The 9,493-nt window shown below is 44.2% G+C and overlaps 1 pseudogene; it reads right to left on the bottom strand.

The window, feature by feature from the left end:
• Positions 1-762: 762 nt before the first annotated feature.
• Positions 763-3,829, bottom strand: LOC109447137 (olfactory receptor 1L1-like; annotated as a pseudogene).
• Positions 3,830-9,493: the final 5,664 nt, after the last annotated feature.

Raw genomic sequence — 9,493 nt, 5'->3', positions numbered from 1 at the left:
CATACGTACCTGTGCGTGGGCACACGTGCACACACACACGTAACTGTGGAGACATTGAAAGTGCTGCAAATTGAATAACTGATTGCTGCTGTTTCTTAAAATATGTAAGGATACTGGGAACTGGGAACTCAGAATTATTGAACAAGGAGAAATTTGCTCAAGAAAAATTAATGACAAGTCTTAGTTTTCACTTGGAGGGAGTGAATAGGAAAAGAGAATGGCGGTGGGGAATGAGGAATGGGTACAAAGACCCTGGGTCATTCTGAGCCTTGACTGGTGGGTACATATGTAAGATAGAAAGAAATGTATACTGTATATTTATATATTTACTGTATAAATATACAATATTTATTACAAATATATAAGACTGGCTACAATAGTCTAATCGTGTCATCCATATGATTTCCTGTGAACCCCTGGCTTAGTATGCTAGCCTCCAGTAGCTTGATATACTAGGGTACCAAAAAAATGTTTACAAGTGGACGCATTGGTCAACGATGCTCAAGCAGTAGTTCGCCATAATCAGAAGTGTCTGGACGCTGATGGTAACCACTCTGAGCGCCTCTTGTAATTGCAGAAGTCAAACGTGACTTGTATTCATCTTTTGTTATCAGTATATATTGAGTATTACAATTTTGATACAGTTTTCCTTTCTTAAAATGTGTATACATATTTTTGGCACCCTCTGTATATACCAGGAATCAGCAGAAACGCAGACTCACAGGAGAAGACTCACTCCTGGGCCTGGCCTCGGAGGCGCTGCTAGGGTTTCCTTTTGCCCATCAGCTTCCTCAGGCCCCACTTAATGTCTTTGTTCTTCAGGCTGCAGATAAAAGGGTTTAGCATGGAGGGCAAAACTATGTAGAAGACTTTTGCCACCCGGTCATTGACGGTGTAGCTGGACGGGTCGGAAGTAAATGGAAATAATGCTTCCATAAAACAGGGTCCCCATGGTGACGTGGGAGCCACAGGTGGAGAAAGCTTTATGCTTCCCAGCAGCTGAGGGGATCTTGAGCACCAGCAGTGAGGATTAGTAGGTAATAAATGATAATGCATATAAAGGGAGTCACCAAGTGTATCACCCCTTCTGTCATTATCACAATTTCATTGACAAATGTGGAGAAGCAGGACGATTTCAGCAGAGGGTTGATGTTACAGAGGAAGTGTTGATAACACTGGAGTCACAAAAGAGAAGCTGATTTCTCAGGAGAACTAGTAAGGAAGAATGGAGGTGAGAGATGGAACAGGAGAAAACCAGTAGCAGGACATATCAGCAATGACTCAGTAGGGACATAGTGGAAGGGGTCACAGATGGCCACATGGTGGTCAGTGGCCAGGGCTGTCAGGAGCTGACCTTCTGTGCTGGCAAAGGCCAAGAAGAAATACACCTGGGTCATGCACTCAGCATAGGAGATGGACTTCTTCTTTGACAGAAAGTTCACTAGCATCTGGGGAAAGGTTGTTGTGCAGCAAACATCAGTGAAGGATTAGATACTGAGGAAAAATTACATGGTGTCTGGAGCTGATTGTCACAGCGGATGACCAGGATGATGAGCCAGTTTCCTCCCACGGTGACCAGGTACATGAGGAAGAACAGGACAAAAGGTGGCTTCTGGTCCTCAGGTGGGGAGGAGAGTCCCAGGAAAATGAACTGCTGGCTTGGTCGACATTCTCCCTCAGCCTACACATGCCAATGCATATAGAAAATCCTAGAATGTTCAATTCAACAAATTTCAATTTATTCCTGTCTCCCCTAGGACTCCTATAATTGGTCCATGATTCTGCCTTCTCTTCTGCAATCCCAAAATGTAAGTTGAACAATAAAAAACGTTGAACCTGAGTTAAATGCAGGGACATTAGAGTGGATTTCCTTTCAGAAAGAATCCCATGTGGGCCTCGATGATGCATAATCCTTTAGTTCCCCATAAATACTTATTCATGTATATTAGGTAGAGGTTCATCTCTCTGCTATTCTTGCAAATAAAGCCCATAAAAACAAGACCAAAAAAAAAAAAAAAAAAGAAAAAAAGAAACACCAAAAAACAAACACCGATTGCATCAGGGAAATAAGACGAATGCTGACATGCTGTTTATGGTCACCCTTTCATTAAACTCTAGCAAAAAGCTCTATTACATATGAACATATTTATAAAAACACTCCTAGACAGTGGGGATTTATGCTCTCACAATTATTTAATACCATTATATTAAATATTCACTGGGAACCAATAATAAGATTACGAAGGTAAATGACTCTCAGTTCCTAATCTTGAGGGTGGTTATAGTCTAGTGGGGAAACCACTTTGAAGCAAATAAAACGCTCCAGGTGTAGTGACAGACGAGGCAGAGCAACAGCGGGGCGTGGTGTCCTCGGTAAGAGCACGCATTTTTGGAATCAGCACCTTCGTTTTCTGGCTGCGTGGTCTTAGGCTGACTGTTGAACACCTCTGGTTCTTGGCCACCTGTCTGTCATGTGGGGACAGTAAATACCTCCCCACGCCACCTCGTCTTCTCGTCCTCCACCACTTGCATGACGTCTTTCTTTTCTTTCTGCCGAAATTCTCTTTTCTGTCACATGTTCTTAGATGCTCTTGAAAGCAATCAGTCTGTACTTCTTTGCAAAATCTGACAGCCTTCATATGTTTCATGGTTTGACCACTCTTCATATGATCTTGTGAGACTTTGTAAGAGAAACATTTATTTGTGCTTTGTAGGATTTTGGTGGTTACCAGAGGGAAAGGGGGGAGGGGGTGGTAAAAGAGGGAAAAGGGGGTCAAATATATGGTGATGGAAGGAGATCTGACTCTGAGTGGTGAACTCACAACGCAATATGTAGATGATGTACTATAGAAATGTACGCTGGAAACCTATATCATTTTACTAACCAATGTCACCCCAATAAATTTAATAAAGAAAGAAAGAAAATGAGTATGCAATTAAGACAAGTAATAGCAGTTACGCCTAAGACATACTGAGCCCTGATTAGGTATTCAGCACTGAGCTCAATACTTTATGTATATTGCTCAAAACAGCTCTCTGACCTGGCTTTCAACAGCACTACCCTTTAAACAGACGAGAACACTGAGATTAATGGTGTTAGGTGATTTTCTCAGGATCATGCAGCCTGGAAGGGCCAGAGCCTGGGCCCAACCAGGATGCTCTTGAACACAAAACAACACTTCCTGACTCTTTAGTAAAGCTTCAAGAATTTATGCCAGAAACGACGGTACAGGGGTGTAACTTTTCACTGTGGACATTTTCTACCTTAACATCTTTGTTTCAGTGACTGACAGGCTCTCAAAATCAATGTCGCGTGTAGTCGTTACTTTAATTGCTAGAGACAGGACTTCTCTCAAGCCTCGTGTTGACCAGGGGCTGTGTTTCTACGGAGCTGTGGTGATGCAGAGGAAACTTTCGGGATACAGACACCAAAGACGTGGCTCCGCTCCCTACTCACAATGGGTCTGTTGGCAAAATCTCTTCACCATTCTGAGTTTCACTTTCCTCATACATGAAACAAAATAAAACCTGTTCTCAAGAGAAAAGGGAGGAACATGTGTGTGAAAGCAGTTTGGAAATCACAAATGCAAATGTATGTCAGAGGAATGACTGGGAACCGGGTGATAAAGGAGCCAGCAGGAGGGGAAGGAGAGGCTGAGCTAGACTAAATGCGGTGGAGAAGGAAAGGCCTTTAGGCTGTGAGAACAGAGGGTCTAGAGCTGGAAACATGAAGGGGCAGGTGTTTCTGCAGTCAGAATGGTTTGTCCATTTTTTTCCCATTCTATCTAGCACCTACCAGCATGTGCTTGGTTTCTTCAAGGATCTCCATGGCTTTACCTCCTATCTCTTCAATCTTGCAATTCTTATCATCTCCCCCACCAGCACGCTGGCAAAAGCCATCACTTCCCACCTAGATTATTTCAGTAGCGTCCCAATGATGTATTGGGTGTTCCCACATCACTTGCCATCTTCTCCCCCATCCGTTCTCTGCACTGCAGCCACAGTGATCTTTTAATGTAAAAAATTGATCACCTAACTCTTTAGGTGAAAGTCTACATTTGTTTCCTAGGGCTGCTGTAACAAAGTACCACAAACCTGGTGGCTTAAAACAACAGAAATGTATTTTCTGAAAGCTAGAAGTGCAAAATCAAAGTGTGAGCAGGGTTGGTTCCTTAGGAAGGCTCTGAGGGAGAATCTGCTCCAGGCCTCTCACCTAGCTTCTGGTGTTTCCTTGGCTTGTAAATACAGAGGGTGTATCAGTCTCTGCTACCACTCTTCTCACAGAAACCTTTTTCATCTCCTGCCTCCAAATAGCCTCCTTACAGCCATTCTTGTTCCTGTTCAATTTCTTTTCTACACTGTACGCAGATCAATTTTAAAAAAATGCAAATTGGAATAAGTCTCCTTATTAGTTTGCTAGGGCGACTGTAACAAAATGCCACAAATTGAGGGCCATAAACAATGAAAATGTATTATCTCACAGTTCTGAAGGTTAGAAGTTCACAATTAAGGTGTTGGCAGGGCTGGTTCCTTCTGAGGGCTGTGAGGAAAGTGTCTGTTCTAGGCCTCTCTCCTTGGTTTATAGACGGTGGGTGGTATTCTCCCTGTGTTTCTTCACATCCTCTTCCATTATTCATGGATGTTTCTGTGTCTAAATTTCTCCTTTTTATGAGGACGCCAGTCATACTGGATTAGGACCGACCCTAATGACCTCATTTTAACTTGATTACCTCTCTAAAGACTCTATCTCCAAATAAGGTCACGTTCTGAGGTGCAGGGGGTTGGGGCTCCAATCTATCTTTGTGGAGGGACACAATTCAACCCCTAACAGTCACTTTCCTGCTGCATAAGCCTCCCTAGTCCCCACAGACTAAAGGCCAGCTCTTTCCTGTGGTCTACGGAGCTTCCTGTGGTGGGGCTCCTGCAGGACTATGTGGCCTCATCTCTTGTCTCCCTCCCTTTCCTCTTGCACCCCAGGCTCCAACTGTAAGGCATTTCTTGTGTCTTCTTGCCTATTCCAACTGCCTGAAATTCTCATTCTCCCTTTTGTCAGCCCCTGCGATAAATCCTTACCTTTCAGGCTCAGGTATCATGTCCCTTCGGAAGGCTGGCCTGCTGTCTTCCACCAGTTCCTGATCAGGCACCCCCTCTCGCACACACAATATGGGACTGAATCTCAGTAGTTACAACACCATCTTCTCCACTAGACTGTGAGCTGCCCCCATATGAGGACGGCATCTGGTTCCTTGTTACCCCCCTCCACCCACTGGCGCCGTGCCTGGAACACAATAGCCCCTTAATAAATATTTGTAGAATGAAAGAATGTCTGGATGGTCACTTAGGATTTTGAGCAGACATCAGGACGAAGGAGGTGGACCTCAAGCTGCTGTCTGCAGAGCAGCACTTCACTTAACTGACCACATGCGGGTGTGGGGCAGAGACCAGCCAGGATGCCAGGAGCCTTCTCTCCCGGAAGTTGCCTCTTAGGTTCTTATTGCTTCAACTTTAAAATGATTCACAGGAGTTCTGAGCTGGAGAAACTCAGATACCATGTGTTCTAATCCCTCACTTTGAAGACGGGGGAAATTGAGGCCTGGTGAGAAGAAGGACCTTACTTATGACGTTTTTATTGTTAGAACAAAGACTGGAATCCAGGCCTCCTGGCTTCTCCCTGAAGAGAGGAAATGCGTTGCCTGCTATGGAGGTGATACTGCATGTAGTCTAAGCGCTCAGCCTCTGGCTCACTTTCTAGGTATGGCGTCCTGTCCTTATCAGGTAAGTGGTCTAGGGCAAGGCACTTAACTTCTCTGTGACAGTTTCTCCATCCATAAAGTGGGGATGGTGGGACTACCTGTCTCACAGAGTTGTTGGGAGGACTCAGTGAATGAAAGCATGAGAAAGCACAATGCCTGGTAGGTGGTGAGCATCCCCACCCCCAAAGTTAGCTATTTATACTATGATGCAGAGGAAAATATTTTGGTAAAGTAAGGAGCCAGTCATGGCCAAATATTGGAAGTCTGCCTGTGTGCACTTAGGTTAACCAAACATGTGAAAACTGGAGGCTTAATCACAGTGACCACTCAGTCCTTTTTGTACAAATAGAGAGCTCCCAATTTTGTTGGGTTCATTTTGACAATAACACATGGAAAACCCTTTCCTGATTCACCGCTATCTTATCAAAACACTCCAAATGATTTCTGACAAGGTTTGATTCATGGATACTTTGGAACTCACTGTGCTCAGATGGCGGGCAGCGACAGAGGCATACTGATAGGTGTGGGTTGGGAACGGGGAAAATTCAGTCCTGGTTGCTTCCTACATCCAGACGTTTTTCTTTCCATCATAGTCTCTCCAGATGTAGAAGACTTTTCTGCACCAGGTCTGCAAAATTGATTCAGAATCCACACTTCAGTTAAGGGCTCCAGCCTCTTCATGTGCCCCCCTCATCTCTGACCGAGAAAACTAAGAAGAATGAGGAGAGCAGCCTGCATGGTCCACAGGGGTAACAGGTCCCCAACACTGTTCTAAGTTCCTTTCTCATTCCCCACCTCTGGTCTCCAGCCCCATCCTGATTCCTCATTTTTGAAGACAGGGTCACCCAGAGTCACCGAGCTGAGGACTTCTGTGTCCTGGGACCTGTCCCGGCCTGTAATGTTCTAATCTTCTTTAACTGGGCCACCTCAGGGCCCTTTGTGCTCTGACAGAACAGGGCATTCTCTCTCCTTGCTGTTCCCTCAGGAACTCTGCTCAGTGTCTTCTCCAAGTTTACAAAGCAAACCACAGCCCAAGGGGATGGAGAATGTGAGGTCTCTCCTACTTGGTGTTGAGAATATTCCCAGAACCCCCTTGGAGTCAATGGTCATACCTCACAGGTGTGATAGCTTCCCCCATTAGTGGGTGACTAACAGCTGAGAAACAATGGTGGGTATTTTGGAAGAGGGGGATGTCAATAGAGGTGAATTGTTATTATTTTTTTGGTGTGGATGGGTGTCACGTGGGGCAGCCTGTGGGGTCTCTGCTCCCGCTCCCCACATAAGAACACAGGATATGGTGAGGACAAAAAGGAACAGCGGAGCCATAGATAGCAGAGTCATACTACTATATTCTCGCTGGCGGCACTATAGTCTCACTGGAGGCTGGATCCACACTGTCCGCAACCCGCCATCCTAACTGCAATCCGTGCTTGCCAGCCCAGCCACCATCTTCTTGCTAGCCCCCATTTTTTCTGCTAGTGTAGCCACAGCAGTTATATTAGTGGCCAATGGCTCACTGGTTACAGCTGATGGCCAACTAGCCACAGCTGATGGCCATCCAATCACAGTTGATGGCCATTTACTATCTGAGCCAGCACCTTTCCACGTGAGGCCGAGAGCCTGGAAACTGCACTCCTGGCTCTGTCCCCACAATGGGACAGATTAATATAAGGAGACAACAGTTTTCAGGCAATGGAAAGGTGTGATGTGCGTGTGTGTGTGTGTGTGTGTGTGTGTGTGTGTGTGTGAGCGGGGGCACAGGTGCTCAGACAAGGACAGTGATGAAGGTAGATTAGAGTTTTATGTTGGTTTATGAGATAGTATCAGGTTCTTTGGGTTCAAGAGACATTGATGTTAGGGTTTCCTTCGTGATGGATTTTCAGTATGGAGTCAGAATAATGTGTATATGGTTTACCCACTGGGGAAGCTCTTAGAATTGAGCTATAGTGGACCAGAAGCTCCCTCCAGATACTAGCCTCTGTTAGCTGATGTGGAGTCATCTGTCCTCCAGAGAGCTCCTCTGGCTTTTGGGTCAAAGAGGAGATGCTGGCCTCGCTCATATCCTCAGCTTGAGGATGCTAAGAAGCATCCTCAAGAATTTCTGTACATTTCAGAGGAAGTGGGGCATGTTCAGGAGAGAGACTAGACTTTCTGTTAACCTATATTTTAGATCCCTGAAAGTTATACTCTGAGATACTCCAGATTCACATAAAAACAGCTAGTCAAGTGCTTTGTGGGATGGAGTTCCTCCCTTCGCTCCTCCTTCCCCACTTGCTTGCTCTCTCCTGCCCTTCCTCCTTTCCTTTCTTTCAACGTCATTCTCTTCTAAAAGGAATGGGGTTGTTTAGAAAGATAGATACAACAAGATGAAATAAAACATAGCTGAGGGACAAGAAGCAGAAAAGTAAGGTGTCAGGAAGAAAATGATGGTAAGTGTGAGTGCACAAAATTAGTAGGAAGTTCTGACATGTTTTGTTTGAAGCTCATTTAACTCTGAGCTCTCTGATAACCGAAGTGAAGAGGGTGAGGTCATTTATATGATTCTCAGTATCCAAGAGATGAAAAACAAAGCCGCTATTTAGGAGATGCACTACCAATTCTGGCTCCGTGTTCTGAGAGACATAGCTCTTGTGGATTTTCACGAAGATATTACTGTGCAAGCAATGAAAAGCCTTGTTAGCAAGGTCCTGAGAGGAAACAACAGCACATTCTCCTAAAGGTCCTCAGTGGAGGCCTAAGGGTCATGCTGCCAAGATCCAATTTAGTCAAAGTGATCCTAAGGGGGCCCAATACATGCAGGTATGCAGCTCTCTGAGGGTCTGGCTGTCCTCTATGTTAGTCTTTACCTAGGATAACGATTCTTAATGTAGACATCCCTGGCTCTGCTAGAGTGTCATTTAGAACATTATCAGATGGGCTACAGGGGAGTGTGCACGCTCTGACATAGCATGTGCTTTTTGTATGTATGTAGAAACGTGCTTTTTTTTGGTTTTGTTTCTCCTGTGGGCGATGTGTATCACTTTCATTGTAATTTTAGCCTGGAACTTTCCCTTTTACAGCTCTGTTTTTAAATTTCAAAAGTATACACACTCATATTCAAATAAAATCTTCAAATAAATATTCAAACAAATCTAATGTTTAGTTAGTAAAAGTGAAAGTCTCCACTCCCAGTTCTAATAGAACTCTTCCATTTATACCCAACTAAGTGCAGACACAAATGAAGCCATGCTAGCTGTATTGTTCCACAGCTTCTTCCCCTTAGAGAATATTACGTCAGTGCATATAGACAGCACTGATATTCAAATTATTTAACAACTGTAATACTACTATAAATTAATTTATAAATAGAAATATACATACATATTTCCATTTAGTGTCTAACTCAACTAAACTGCATACATCAGGGGTCAGTAGGTTATGGCCTGCTGGCCAAATCAGGCCCACCACCTGGTTTTGCAATAAAGTTTTATTGGAACACAGCACATTCATTCACGTACGTATTGTCTGTGACCGCGTTTACTCTACAATGGCAGAGTTGAGTAGTTGTGACAGAGACCATATGGCCTGCAAAGCATGCACTGTCTGCCCCTTTACAGATAAAGCTTACTGAACCCTGATCAATATTATAGCATTGCTTAACAAGTCATTACAAGCTGAAGGGCAAATACTTTGTCCAATTATTTTAATAACTTCCAGATGATTTAAGAAGATTTTATGGAAGTGTGATATACACACAGAAA

The sequence above is a fragment of the Rhinolophus sinicus genome, chromosome 16, assembly GCF_057876585.1.
Source record: "Rhinolophus sinicus isolate RSI-liver-muscle chromosome 16, RSI-T2T, whole genome shotgun sequence".
NCBI lineage: Eukaryota > Metazoa > Chordata > Mammalia > Chiroptera > Rhinolophidae > Rhinolophus > Rhinolophus sinicus.
This window is presented reverse-complemented; position numbering and strand designations above follow the sequence as displayed.